The 15,682-nt window shown below is 44.9% G+C and overlaps 1 protein-coding gene across 9 annotated transcripts in view; it reads left to right on the top strand.

Annotated features, from left to right (window-relative positions):
* Positions 1–15,682, top strand: part of Fndc3b (fibronectin type III domain containing 3B) — a 295,173-nt gene that overhangs the window by 52,252 nt on the left and 227,239 nt on the right. The gene's annotated exons all lie outside the window — the stretch shown is intronic.

The raw sequence follows: 15,682 nt of genomic DNA, 5'->3' as shown, positions 1-15,682 counted from the left end.
TGGTGTTGCCAGGAGGAAAAAGGACAGCATTAAAAAAGGCAAAAGATTCAGTTCACCTACTTAGTGTGACCACGTCACCTCACCTTTCTCTGCTTTCCTTTGTCCCCTACCCCCCTCCCTATTTTTCTCTCTCTTCTAACCCCCTAGCATTCTTGACAGGATTTCCTTGTGTTCAGGCAACCATGACCCCGTGACCCTGTACTTCTGCCTCTGATCTGATGGGATCATAGTATGTAGTCACTTCCCTAGCATCCTGTACCAGTCCAGGAGAACATATGATAACTAATATGATAATCACTCCTTTTCACACAAATAGGATGACCGTCTGGGCTTGTTTCTGCCAACCCATCCATCTCTGAATGGCTGTGCCATGACTGCAGGTTCCTTTCTACATCCTTTCGAGTTGCCATGGTGTTTGCTTGCATGGATGAAGTACCTCCCAGCTTCCAGGTCATGCTTGGCTGTTTACTTTTATACCCATAAGGTATTTGGAGTCATGCCACATATTTTGCCAACCTGGTTCTCTATTAATAATTTTACTGGCAGGGTTATACCTCATTGCCCAAGGCTAAGTGTTTGGGGCCAAGTATCCTTGCGTTGATTGCTGGTATGTGCTAGATGTGAAGGAGGTGTGAACAGCAGTAAGGAAGACATGTCCTTATGTTGCTCTAGGGATGTTTCAAATGAAATTTTTTGGCTTTCTAGAAAACTTGCATACATGGCAGACATAGATGCATAATTGTATTCTAATTAATTCATAGAGTTCATTCATAATTCTGTTTAAGAGCTAAATGCATCTGCGTGGTATGTCATTCCAGTGGAATATCATTTCCAAAGCAAACAAACATACTTTCAAGTGCACATGGGGCTAACCAGCCATCATCTCTTTTTCCTAGTTTCTTCTCCCATCTTTCTGCCAGGATTAGGAACCAATCCTTCCTCAGGTTATTATTTATTTATTTATTTATTTATTTATGAATGACAGGATCTCTTGCCGTTCTCAAACTCAGTATGTAGCCAAGGATGAGCTTGCGTTGATCATACTTCTGACCCTGAGTGCTAGGACTGCAGGCATGTACCACCTCGTCTGGTTTATACTGTGCAAAGGGTATCCCCAGGGCTTTGTTCCTGCTGGGCAAACACTCCACCAGCTGAGCTCCATCTCCAGTCTTAGTCTTCAAAGTTAACATAGCAATCCATCCAAGACAAGAGATAGGAGTTGAGAGGTATCTCAGTGGGTAAGAACACTTACTTGGCAACCATAAGACCCTTAGTTCAAGTCCCTAGCACCCATGTAAAAAGATGGGTGTGGGTACATGTGCCTGTAACCTCAGGACTGGGGACTGGAGACAAGCCAATCCAGAGCCCTTGCTTGCCAGCCAGTGTAGTCAAAAAGGTAGGGTTCAGTGAGAGCCCTTTATCTGGGTGGCAAGGGAGGGAGCAATAGAGCAAGGCGCAGACACCTTGCTTTTGTCTCTACATGCTTGTGTGCATGCGCGTGCAGTGTGTCCACACACTAATGTGCACGGAACACACACACACACCCACACACACAGATTGACATGCTCTCACACCTTTCAGTCATGCTGCTTCAGAGTGTATGATTGCGAGCAGTTATCACTCACTTCATAACTTCCTATGTTTTAAGACTGAACCGCTATTCAGTGTTACAGTATATGGGAACATGGACTAAAGTGTGGGATGAATATTTTCACGAGGTTTTGAGAGGGCTGGTGGAGGGGGGTGAATCTGCAGAGATAGGAGTGGGTGGTGGCTTCTTCAGCATTGGAAGTCTAGGCCTACTCACTCTGGGGAACATCTCTGACCCCACCCTGGGTGTCTCTCCCCCAGAGCTTTTCAGCTCTTTTGTGCCAGTTCTAGGCGAACAGAGTTGCCTCAGCTAAAGTATGTAACAGATTCTATTCTTAGGCTTATCCTAGCTGGTTCTCACTTGATTGGCAGGGTGCACTCCACCCAGAAAGTCTGATTTATTTTGGCAAAAAGAGGAGGCTTTTATGGAGCAGGTTATCTAAAAAAAGGAACCCTAGGGAACAGGCCCCACCCGAGCTGTCTGGGTTGGTCCGGGTGAGCGTGCCTAATCGAGGGCTGACTCAGCAAGATGACCCAAGGGCTGCCTTTGTGAATGTTACCAAACTCTTACTTAACCACAGATGTTCTGCCATTGTCTGTCCCACAGTCGGAGATGGATGGTGGCAATTAGTTCTGTGAGATTTGGAGCAACCTAGCTGAGTTCTGTCTATGGTAGCTTCTGAGTATTTCCTTACTAAAATTCCAGCACTCACGTGGTAGAAAGTAACTGAGTTATATGGGTTTTTTAAAAGTTAATTTTTATCATTATATAAATTATAGATGCTCATTATAGGTTACTTTAAACATATAAGTAGAAAAGGAAACCCATAACTCATTTATTGCCGCATTAGCCAGTAGGTAAGCTTGGGAACAGTTTGGTTCTAGTTCAGTGTGGTGTTTAAATAATGTATGTAACCTGACTATGCATTTCCTGAGCGGTACAGTCCGAGCACCTCCTCGGGACGTGCCTGGTTTGCTTTCCTCCTGTTGCACAGCGGCTTCCTGAAGGCAACGAGCGAGAGGTAGGATTTCTGGGCTGGGGAGATGGCATGCAAACATGTGAACCGGAGTTTGAGCTCTGGTACTGACGATACGCAAAGTGGGATGCAGTGGGCAAGCGGGATGTGATGGGTAGGCCTGCACCCAGGCCAGCCAGTCAAGGCCAGTCAGCCCTTGAGAAAATAATTTCATGGCTTGGGGCTTTAATTTTCTAAATTAAATTTCATTAAAAAAAATCTATGTGTTTGTGTGCCCATGTGTGTGCAAGCCAGAGATGGCCTTCAGTGTTGCTCCTCAGAGGCTGGTCACTCTCTCTGTCTCAGTGGCTTACTCACTGATGAGGGTCCGTTCTGGGGATCAAGCCTTGGTCTTCGAGTGTGTGTGTGTGTGTGTGTGTGTGTGTGTGTGTGTGCATTTTTATTAAGCAAAATGGTGCCTTGAGAGATTCATCTAGAAAAAGGGAATGGGACCTTTGGCAGTTTTGCTTTCACCTTGGGAGGGATTCCAGAGAACTGCAGTGAACAACACTAGCTTTGTTGGCTTAAATGTGTAGGCAGCCAGGGCCTTTGAACATGGCATTTGGAGTGGCTCACCATTCTGGCGACCTTGGAAAGTTCTCTGGAACTGCAGAGGTGCTCTGTGCCGAGGCCTGCTTCCTGTGTGGAGGTCCTATTGTGGAGGTTCTTTGAATGGGAGATCTGTGAACAAGGTTCCCACAGCTCACACTCTGGCCTCTGGGTAATGTAGATATGCACTCCACTGCGGGTCAGGCAGCAGTGCCTGGCGAGAAGCCCCTTGCAAAGACAGAGATTTTGGAGTTCCACTTATTTATAGTGGCCAGTGGAAAACTAATATGCCTGTTAAATCTATTTTTAAAAATGAAAGGGACGTCTCTGGTCCACAGTGCATCTGCTGAATGCGCGTCTGTTTGCTGTGGTGTATTTTTGCTAGTTCCCTGCTTTAGGAAGTGAATTTCAATGTCTTCTTCATCATTCTCTCTGAGCTTGAGACTTGAGGTTCTTGTCTGAAGAGTTCTCCTTCAGCCTCAGGAAAACAACGGGTTTTTTTGTTATTTGAATATATGTATGTGTGTGTGTGTATATATATATGCCTAGAGAATACTTAATGAAATTGTTGCAACATTTCAGACGGGCTTAAGTGAGCATCTGGCAAGGGTGGAGCAGGAAGCATTCTCACCTAGGCACGAGCACACGGGATTGGTTGTCTGGACACTGGTGATGTTGATCTTTGCTTTTAATGGAGAGCGTGAGTCTGCTTATCGGGGCATAGGGAGGCAGAGTTTGCATTGCTCGTGGGCCGACTGTGTTTGAGCACTCCACAGACACTCCATTTTGACCAGGCGTGGCTCTCTGCAGTAGCTTCTGTCTGTTGCAAAGAGAACCTTTAGTGACGATGGATGAGCGATACACTTACCAGGCGGGACTCAAGTTGGGCCCCACTGAAAAATATTTTCTGTGGTACTGGAGAGATGACTCAGTGGTCAAGAGTACGCAGTGCTCTTGAAGAGGACCCAAGTTCAAGTCCCAGCACAGGTGGAGAGTGGCTTACAACCTCCTATTCCAGAAGACCCAAAATCCATGGGCACCAGCACTCATGTGCACATACCAGCACACATATATGCCCACCTCCACATGATTACAAATAATAAATATTATTTTAAAACGAAGCTTAAGGCTGGGGCAGGTTCTGAAGATATTCACCTTTTCAACACTAGTCAGATTTCAAAGATAGGAAAGAAGCCACAGCTGGGAAGCCAAATTTAGACAATGGGGCTTATAGATGAAAGGCCTTAGACAGAGTGGAGGTCTGCAGACATGTGCAGAGTTTTGCCAGAAGTGTCTAGTGTGGATTTGTGCCTAGCTAATCCCATATAGTGTTTCACCGTAATGCCGTTTACCCTCGTGCCTTTATTTTAGACTCCCGCAGCAGGGCCTGGCACACAGCAGTATTTGTTAGGCAGTGTCTGATTATCTTTGGCCAGGTTCACTGGCATTTGAGTGCCTTTTTGACCAAGTGCTTTTGGAACATGGTTACTATGTTACTTTGTTTCTTTCAGAAAGAAGTGTTCAAGGTTTTTCTAGGTATTAGATAAAAAGCCTTAAAAACGGCAGTCTCAAAAACTGCTGCAGCACAGCTCACTCTGAGAAACTCCCCAGCAGTCTGTGACTTGCCTAGCTGCCCTCTCCTGTAGTCATTTTGCTTCTGTGTTTAATGATGACACACCTCCTGTCACCAGGGGGCCACTTTAGCTCTTTATATTTTATTTCTGCCTTTTTTTCCTGCTCTTAAGTTTTTTTAAATGCCTTGTTACACTTTCTTGTGTGTGTGTGTGTGTTACAGAATGTGTGATTGTATGTGTATGAGTGTGTGTATGTATGTTACAGTGTGTGTGGTTGTGTGTGTATGAGTATGAATATGTTACAAAGGTTAGGTTTGGCCCTCTCCTTCCCCCATGTTGGTTGCAGGGATTGGCTTGAAGTAAAAGCAGGTACCTTTACCATGGAGTTCCCTCTCCATCCTGTGTGCTAAGTCTTTGCCATCTGGGCTAAGAGATTGGATGATGGAGTAACTTAACATTCCTCAAGGTATCTATCTTAAAACGTTCTGAGGTCTCTGTCTTGGTAAGGTTTCACTGAAGCCTGAAAGCTCTTTGCCATTGTAGAAGGGATTGGGTACGCCTGGGAGACAAGGTGTGGCACTCTTAGGGTCCCTGTAGAATTTACCTCTTCTGGGTTTGGTCTTTGTGGTCATTTCATCTAGCCATCAAACCCTCTGGCCTGGCCATTTTGCGTCTGTCCACTCATCCAGGTTTGTTCTGTGCTGAGAGTCCCTGATCTCTGAGAGCTCACTAGGAGCCCTGGCTCATTGCCGGTGTCTGCACTTCCTACTTCTCCTGGGCAGAGACTTAGATGTCATGGAAGTTGTGCTGACCATTCACAGGAATGTCGTGAGGCCTGATAGAATTAGTGTGAATGATGCTCAGAACTCCTGCAGACCCTTCCAGAAAGCAACTTGTTGATTATGCTTAAAAGCCTTCTCCCTCCCCCGCTAAAGGGTGCTATACTTAGTTGTTAGTACCCAGGCAGGTGTTGAGATAGTTTACATGTGAGCTTCATTCATACTAGATCTCTAAGTAGAGATATAAAAATGCAGGTTGGTTGTATGACATGATCTAGAAGTCATGTGCTGAAGAACCAATTACTTATTCTGTAGGCAGAGAGATTGAGAGTCAGGGAGCCTGTGCAGAAGTATTCAGACACCTGAAATACAGCAGGGTCTGCCTAAGTGCTTCCAGGGTGCCAGGCATGCTGTGCCTGCAGGCTGCCTGGGCGTGCGCTGGGCCTGGAAGGGATCACAGGGTCTCTGACTCCTACTCGACCACCATAGCAGGCGTTCACGGTGGCCCAGACTGATTCTGACTTTCCTTATATTGTCCCTTGAGAAAGAGTAGAAGGAAATATACACGAAATTCCACATCTCACTTATAGAAAATACATGTTTGCAGTTACAGTCATCCTTAGCAAAAATATGCTGCTAAGCTGACTCGGCTGCAAGTGAGCAGGGCTCATCGTTCTGGAATGTTTTCTTGTGATGCTAGGCTGCCATCCTTGGGATGTCCAGGCGGGGTGTCAGAGGTACTGTGGTATGAAGGGCCCTGGAATCTAAGTGTTCCAGTAAAAGTGTCTGGTTCTGTCAGCAGCCTTACTTAAATACCATTCAAAAACAATGAACTAAACAAACCAACCCTTGGTAAACGTTTTCCGTAGATAAGCCCCTTTCCTCTCTCGGTTAATATTTGCAGAGCTGAGATATGGATTTGGGGTCTAGAGATTGTGTATATACGGTGATGTAACTTTTTTCCTTTTTTTTTTTTTTTTCCTCTAAAAGTTTGGTCTGTGGGGCGTGCTATGAAAGAAACCTCTGTATATTCATAGAGAACTTATATTTGGACTTTTTTCCTCTCCTGAAAATAGTACTTTCCCTAAGTAACTCTGGGTGTTCTGCCATGACTGTACTGTGAATGACTTCACGAAAGCCACTTAAAAGTATATTCAAAGCCAAGTTACAAGGAGAAAAGTGTCTGTGACCACTGTCCTGGCCTGTCAGGTGTCCAGGTGTGGAGCTAGGCCATGAGCACTCGAGGTTCTGTCCCCAGCCCACACCTATGGATCTGTGGAGTGTCGATGACAGGCCTGCACAGCCAATGAGTTAGTTTCCTTCCCTTTCTCTCGAGAGCAGGATGGGAGTTCTCGGGGGGCTTGCCATTCATTTTGTTCTGCTATAGTTTTATTTTTAATGGAAAGAACTCTATTTCACAGGATTTCTGTCAGAGCTTCCATGCTTCTAATTGGATGCAAAAAGCCAGAATATTTTTAAGCTTAAGATTTTTTTTTCCAGACGGCTGTGATTTGACTTCACTAATGAATACATATCAGACAAGAAGGCAAATTCCAGACTATTCGTGCCTCAACCAACCAGCTGGGCACATACCTCTCGGTACTGCTCATGTCTCAAGAGGGTTTTCTGCATGAGCAATTATCACCTCCCTTTCCTTCATTCAGGTGGCAAGCCATGGCAAGTGTCTTTCCTGCACAGGGTAGAACTCAGCTGTAAAATTAGATTTCATTGGCATAAAAACACAGCAGCCGCCAGCACAACCGTGTGTTTTGGTTCTCATCCTTCGACTGAAGTTCTTCCTCCCTTTAATAAGGAGGCCGAAGCCACTCCCGAACCAGTAAGACAGTTCAGGCGTCACAGGCTCCCGTTTGATTCTAGCTTTAGTTTAATCTGTAGTGAGTAAGCAGGGCAGGGAATTGGTGCTAAAAACATAATCTCTTAAGAGCAGAAAGGAGTGTGAGGGCTCTTCTCTAATTCTGCTACTTTATAAAACACAGAATTAATTGTTCAACTTTAGAGTCAATTCCTGATAAACTCCAGATTAAAACTTTCATTTTCTAGTAGTGAGTGTTGTGACAGCCTCCCCATCTGGTCCCTTCCCCCTCCATTCTCCCTCCTCCTTTCTACCCTCCCCCCCCCCCCCCCAAGCTGGCCCTTTTGAGCTGTTTTCACAGTGGAGCGCGGCAAAAACTCAGTTAACCATTACTCTTCCTCCTCTGTTCCTTCACATCCTTTCCCTCTAACTATTTAATTTGGTTTCTAAAACAGCCAAGGGGAGGATTTACCTGTGCCAGGTACCCTTCCTCGTGTCCATAGAAAGTGTGCAGGAACGATTTAGTGTAAGGAAATCCGCCTAACCACCCCTGGGCTTTTGTGTCTAATGTCTGTGACCCTGCATCAGGCTCACGGTGGCCACTGTGATGATACAGTGCAGTGCTCCTGGGAAAGGATGCAGGAAGTGGGCAAGACAACAGTGTGTGTGTGTGTGTGTGTGTGTGTGTGTGTGCATGTGTGCGTGTGCGCGAGTGCACATGAGCAGATCTTAGGATTTTAAATGGAGACTTTGATGTGTTTCCGTGTTGTTTTAGTACCTTCCCTCTATGAATTCTGTTGTTATTTCCATAGTTGTTTTATTAAAAGCCCTGGTTAGGGGACTGGAGAGATGGCTCAGAGATTAAGAGTACCTGTGCTTGCAGAAGATCCCATTTTGATTCCTAGCAACCACATGTTGGCTCATAACCATCCAAAACCCAGTTGCAGGGGACCTGATGTCGTCTTCTGACCTCCTCGAGCACTAAGCATACATGTGGTACACAGTTGTACATTCAAGCAAAACACTCATATATAAAACTAAATCCAATAAACAAACAAACAAACAAACAAACCCAGGTTAGCTTTGCTGCAAAGGCCGGATAGCAATGTTGGCAGCTTCTGAGTTTCTAGGTTCCGAATCGGGAGTCACAGGAAATTATTTTTCAAAACCAGTATTTGAGCCTGGTGGTGGCTCATGCCTTTAACCTCAGCACCCAGGAGGCAGAAGCAGGCACATCTCTGTGACTTTGAAGCCAGCTTGGTCTACAGAGTGCGTTCCAGGACAGCTAGAGCTACACAGAGAAACCCTGTCTCAAAAAACCAAAAACCAGAAACGAAACAAACAGAAAACCAGGATGAGGTAGAAAAGGGAAGATGGAAATGGAGTGTCAGATGGTGTTTGACAGAGCATCTATGGCGGACTGCTTACAGCCGCTGTCTTGCTGGTTTGCAGGCTCGCTTCTTTCTGAGGCTTGCTCATAAAGAGAAGGAAGGAAGTGCGCTCTTAGGAAACTGTCAATCCTTGTGACTGACAGCAGTATAAGTAGTGATCACCTCGAGCGGGAGGCTCTCGTGTGCATCCTTTTCTTTACTCGCCGCCATATAACTCTATGTCAGATTTTGATTTCTTTTTTCATTTTTACTACAAATACAACGTAAACACACAAATCAGCTGCACAAACGCCTGTCATAACTTAAGCTTTATCAGGTTTTGTTTCTCTCTTAGAAGTGATTTAGAAGCCAGTCTTGCTATCCCTTGTAAAAACTCAGTCATCTCAAGAAAATACCCAGTATAGCAATTTCTTTTTTTTTAAAAGATTTATTTATTATTATATGCCAGTACACTGTAGTTGTCTTCAGACACACCAGAAGAGGGTGTCAGATCTCATTACTGGTGGTTGTGAGCCACCATGTGGCTGCCGGGATTTGAACTCAGGACCTTTGGAAGAGCAGTCAGTACTCTTAACCGCTGAGCCACCTCTCTAACCCCCTAGTAATTTCTTAGTAGCCTCCCTAACTTCTCTACCACAATCCTTCCAAGCTTCAACAGCACAGCCCTCCCCCACCCCAACAGCACAGCCCTCCCAACTCCAACAGCACAGCCCTCCCCCACCCCAGCAGCACAGCCCTCCCCCACTCCATCAGCTCTCCCCCATCAGTACACCCCCACCCCCAACAGCACAACCCTTATCCCCAGCGTCTGATGATTTCACAGTTTCCAAGTGTCACTTGACTCTATGTACACTTCTTCCAGTTCCCTGAATCCTTAGAAAAAGCCTTAAGTGTTAGGTAGCTACAACATTTTTCTGGTATACCTTAACATTCATAGTTTTCAGAAAGTTGCCCTGTGCTAGTCTCACCATCAGAAACTGTTTTGCTTGTTTGTTTTTGAAAGGCTGAACCCCTGTGTGGACTGTTCACCTGCCTTGGTCTCCTGAGCAGCTGGGATTGCAGGCACGTACGATGATGTCACTTGGCTTCAACTGGTATTTTCAGTAGAGAAGGAATCTTTCACAAAGTCTGAATCAAGCTGTGAATTTTCTAGTGAGCCCATAGCAATCTCTTCTTTAGACTACAGAACAAGCATGCATTTTCATGGTATTTAGTTTGTCTGATAATGCCTAGTTAATCTGTTTTTAATGGAAAAGATACTCTACGGAATTTGTGGACTGGAACTTAACGTTATTGACTTTGGAGCGCCAACTTTGAGGTTACTTGCAAGTTCCTTTTAGTTCCCTGTGTTCCATGGGTTTAGAAAGTGCATTTATGGGATGGGGAGGTAGAGGAACGATAACTGCCTGGGATACACTGGCTAGAGAGACTAGCTACAGTTTGCAAGCCAAAAGTTTAGTAAGAAACCGTGACTCTATCAATAGCCCCATATACACCTACACATGCATACATGCACTTATGACATGTGGACCTATACATTTGGCATGCATACACACATCCATGTACATCAGACATGTGAATTCTTAGTTGTCCCCTTACTCCCTGGCCTACATGTCAGCACATTGCTCCCTCGGGGGGTTGGGGAGCTGAGTGAGGGGGCCTGAGCCTTTGCTTGGCTGTGATTGTCTAGCTGTTCATCCCCCTTAATGTGCCTTGGCCCAGCTCCTGAGTTCTGCTGGCCTTGCTTTGCTCTGGGTGGTGCTCTCCTGTTGTTCTTTCTCTTGTCATCTGAAACTGATTCGTGTACAGAACTGCCAACTCACATCTTGAAATAATGTAAGGAAATTTGGGTCATTGGCCCACTGAGTAAGGATCAGGACATTTTGTTACTAATTTGAAGGCCAGGTTCACAGACGTAAGAACTCCCAGCAGTGATTAGGGCCTTGGCTTTTGCGAAGGATGCTCTTCCTAGTAGATAGTTGCTCTGGCCTCTGGAGATGGATCAGCAGTTCTTCCCTGCAAGTCAGGGTTTTCATGAATTTGGCTTTTTTATGTTTCAGAGAATAGGCTAGTGCCAAAATACTTTTTTACACTTGGAGGAAGGCAGGCAAAGAAAGAAGAAAAGTACCAAACCAAATGCCTAGAGAGATGGAGAGACTGGCATACCTGTTTGAGATGATTGCAAACTATGTTTCTTCAAAGGAGTTCATTATAGCCATGAGGATCCGCTCCTTTCATCTCTAAAATGCCCTTTCCCCACTCTTGCCTAGCAGCTCAGGAGCTAACTCCGACTGGCATAGCATGGCCAGCAGTGCACCAGGGACTTGCTCTCCTAGGAGAATGGCTATGAACCACAAGGGCTCACGTGGCGGCTGTCTCTTTCATTCAGAACAGAAGGTTGGGCACAAAGCACTTGTGGCTTTAGTGTTTTGATGTGTGGTTAAGGGGAAAGGTTGTGAGGGCCTGTGGCTGTTCCCAGATTCTCAGAGCTGGACATCTAGGTAAAGAGTTAAATAGAGGAGGGAACTTTGGGGAGCTGTGTGTCCATGAAGAGGTTAATGGTCTCAAGGACAGTGGGTCTCCTGTGGGTAGGGCCTGTGTGCTGGGTGCTTTTTTGACTCAAATACTGAGTCCTAAAGTAGATTTGCCTAGCTCATTTCCACACCTCTTGGGCAGAAGGCTAAGGAAATGATTTAGTGTGACTGCTCCTGACACTCTCCAGCCCAGTGTTTATCAGTTCTTTACCCAGAGAGTACACACTGGCCTCTTAGCTGCTCTTGAAGCTGGTAATGAAACAATGGTCAAAGAAGATGTTTTAAGGTGTATAGGGGAATTTCTGTGGCCTCACCCAGAGACCATTCCAGACACCAAATTTATAGTATCATTCTGAGATTAAAAAGTGATCAGTGATTGTGTGTGTGTGTGTGTGTAAAGGAGAGTGGGTCAGGGGTGTAGGGCACAGAGAGAGACTGAGTATAGTACTTCAAAGGAGCTAAGTATGGTGATAGATTGTTTGTAACTCACAGTTTGAGGCCCACTTGTGCTTCCTAAGCAGACCCCATCTCTATAAAACAAACAGGCACACACACCTGAAAGCAGAGGGTAGTCTCGGGTACCTAAGACCAGAGTGCTGCGGAAGCTCCCACGCACATCGCCTTCTTATGACTGAGCTTACTGTGCTAAACAATCCATCCTTGTCAAATCTGTATGGTCTGCTTGCTGTGTCATAAAGAAAATTTGTAAATCCCGCCTCACATCATGACAAATGAATCCATCTGGATAGCAAGCCTTCCACCAAAAGACACCACTGCATATCCCCACGTTGTCTTCTTATACATGTTTTAATTGTTCTACAGCCCCCTCTCTGTGGTCTATGGTGCCGGGCTGTTTCCATTCTGGAGTGGTTTTCGGGGCAGCTTGATAGGTAGCTAAGTCAGAAAGTCAGTAAGTGCTCTGGCGGTGACTGATGTTTCTGCATGTCCCTTACACTCTGATCAGACGATAAGTGCCCTGTGTGTGCTCACAGAACACACAAATGGCTATTTTAAATGTTTGCTGCCTGGATCGTCCTTCTACCGCCATCTATTACCTTGTACTCTGTTGAAGATTGTCTGACTTTTCTAAAAGCTTGTATGTTATATATGAGGTCTTTCTTGCATATGTCTGTGTGTGAGTGCATGTACTGTATATGTATGTCGTGACACATGAGGAGGTCAGGAGTTTGTTTATGCTCACAGCTTATCTCACTCTTTGAGCTTGGCATCTAACTCTGCTCAGGTCTGGCACTCGTGTGAGGCTGCTGCTTAACGGGGTCGGGTAGGCTATTTCTTCTTGACAGCTGGCCCTATTAGTATTCAGCATCAAGAAAACCAGGAAGGTTTTTAAACTGGAATTGTCAGTGTTAGACTTGTTGGTGTTGGGTTATTCTTGCTCCTAGGGGACCTGGAATACTTGAAGTTTTGTATCTAGCTGAGACTCGCTATCTACCCTCTTCTCATACTACCCCCAGAACCTATATAAAAAGTTAATGATACCTGGTAGCAAGATAGTACTTTGAATTGAATTTGAGGCTCAACTCAAGCATATACAATGTTCGTTGGACCATATACAGCATAAATAGCTTTAACTGTCAGCAGATGGTGATTAAGGAACCATTCCCCCAGCACCCTTTTCCTAGCCTGGAAAACCTGTGTCCTTCCTTCCTATACTCTCACATAATGCTGGGAATGGCAGGACCGAGGAACTTATTCTGCCTTACTGGGTGACAGAAGAGGAAGTTCAGGTTCCATGCGGTCTAGGAGGTGGCCTAGGGATTGTTGTCCTGTCCCACTTAGTGGTGCTCATAGCTAAGGAAGGGAAGAGAGAGAAGGTAGAGTGCCCCATCTGCATCCCATTCTCTAGCAATTGGCTGAAGCTCCTGTATGGGAAGAGTAAGGGAAGCTTGGAAAAGAGCAAGACCAAGCAAGACCCTAGATCTACAACACTGTAAGCCAGCTTGCATTCGAAGTGCGTGTGTGTGTGTGTGTGTGTGTGTGTGTGTGTGTGTGTATGCTTGTGTATATGTCTGTGTCTGTATATATATGTGTGTATGTGTACATGTCTGTCTGTATATATGTATATATGTATATATATATATATGTATGTATATATATGTGTGTGTGTTTGTGTATATGTGTGTGTCTGTATATATGTATATATATATGTATGTATATGTATATATATATATGTATGTGTGTGCCTGTGTGTGTGTGTATATATATATATATGTGTGTGTGTGTGTGTGTATATATATATGTATATATATATATGTGTGTGTGTGTGTGTGTGTGTGTGTGTGTGTTTGTACATGGGAGTTCATGCAGATGAGGCATTAGTGAACCTTGCTGTTGGTCCTCAGATATTGCCACCTTGTTTGTTTTTGTTTTTTTGAGAGAGGACATAGATCTGCCTGAGCTCAGTGATTAGGCTAGATGGGTTGGCTGGTGAGCCCTGAGGATCGTCCTGTCTGCATGTCCCAACACTGGGATCACAAGTGCACAGCACCCTGGGTTCCTAAGCTTCTGCAGCGAGCACTTTGTTGACTGAGCTGAGCCACCAGCCCAGATACACTTCCTAAGAACTGTTAGCTGAAACGCACACTGATTAAACAGGTCCATTTGAGAGAAAGTAGCAGCTTTGCCCTTGTAAAACTTGTAAAGTTAAATGTATTAGAAATAATGTGGGCATGTACAGGAGTGTTCCTTTCTCCGTACGTGGTTAGAGTCACAGTTAAGTTGTCAGAGTGTCTGTGGTCTTATCTTGCTTTTAGTGTCGGAGTCTCAGGCTAGACCACCGGTCTTGGGGCTGTAATTTCATTTGTGTAGGAGCTGAGGACACATCCCATAACATACGGTCCATAAGAGAGAATGGAACTATTTAAACTGCTCTTGTGTCTTGTCCCCCAGTTGGGCAATCGTGCTTCCTTGTTTGGTTCTCAGATAGTCAGTCCACATGGAGCTGGAATGGCTAGTGTAACTTTTTACCTATTCACACTGAGAACATTGCCTATTGGGTGGCTCACAAGTATCATCATTAGGTGCTTCTATGGAGGGAGCTTCTTGTGGGTAGGATGAAGGGGGAAGCATGTGTAATGTTCAGAAAGGAGGTGTTCAGGGATGAGAAGAAATAACTTGTTTCTATCATACCTGTCCGGGACAAATCCAAGGCAGCCACTAAAGAATTTGCTGTTGCATTTGGACTAACTGGAACAGTAACAGTAAAATATTCATTAGTCAAATAGCTTTGAATATGAAATTTTGAGTGAATTTTTATGAATGATAAACTCTGGCCTTTAAATGCTTCTGGAGTCATTTACAGTTAGGCATGTGTGACACATGCACCCGTTTCCCATGCTGGCAGCGTTTGGATTCACAGTGGACAAATGTGTGAATCCTTTTTATAGCACAGGCTACCGTTCCCTAGGAATGTACTATATTCTCTTCCTGTTGTGCTGTCACTGATAACAGAGGACGGTACAGTTATGGGAGGGGGAAAAAGCTTTGTGCTAATTTGTATGTAAGTATGAATTTCATTTATTCTGTGGAAACAGGGAATCTGCTTTTGAGCCCAAAAGTGGCTTGGGTGTGTCACAGATGCAGAAAGGCCCAAAGAGTGCCTGAGCGAGAAAGGTCCTATGTGTTCCACCTAAAGAATGATCCGGGAGAAACACTTATATAACGTGGGTGATTGTCTTAGATGGGGATTCTGTTACTTGTGTCTTTCCTAGGGTTTCTATTGCTGGAAGAGACATGATGACCACAGCAACTCTTACTAATGAAAGCATTTAATTGAGGCTGGCTTATGGGTTCAGAGATTTTGTCTATTACTGTCATGGCAGGAAGAATGACAGCATGCAGCCATGATGCTGGGGACGGCTAAGAGTTCTACATCTTGATCTGCAGACAGCAGGAAGATAGTGCCATCCTAGGCCTAGCTTGAGCATATGAGACCTCAAAGCCCACCACCACAGTGACTTCCTCCATACAACCTAATAGTGCTACTTCCAACAAGGCCACACCTCCTAATAGTGCCACTCCCTGTGGGCCAAGAATACAAAAATGAGCCATTCCTATTCAAACCACCAGAGTGATGATCAGGTTAATGGCTAAGTCAGAAACTGTAGTGTATGTTGTAGTCTCTGTGTGTTGTATTAAATGCTTCTAAATGATCTTTTGCTCTTAATGAGAGGGAGAGCCTTTTGTGAATGGCAAGGGTTTCTTCTGGGATATGTCTAAGTTTCTGTTAGTTATTTTTGCCATCTCAAAACGTGATCTCAGGGTCCCTAGAGAGAGGGCTCAGTGCTTAAAAGCACTTGTCGCTCTTGCAGGGGTGCAGTTTCTAGGCACCCCTGTTGGGAGGCTCCCAGCTGCCTGTAACAGCTTTACTGGATCTGAGACTCTGTGACATGCGCGTAAATAATTATTTTGGAGAT

This window comes from Mus musculus, chromosome 3, assembly GCF_000001635.26.
Source record: "Mus musculus strain C57BL/6J chromosome 3, GRCm38.p6 C57BL/6J".
Lineage (NCBI taxonomy): Eukaryota > Metazoa > Chordata > Mammalia > Rodentia > Muridae > Mus > Mus musculus.
This window is presented reverse-complemented; position numbering and strand designations above follow the sequence as displayed.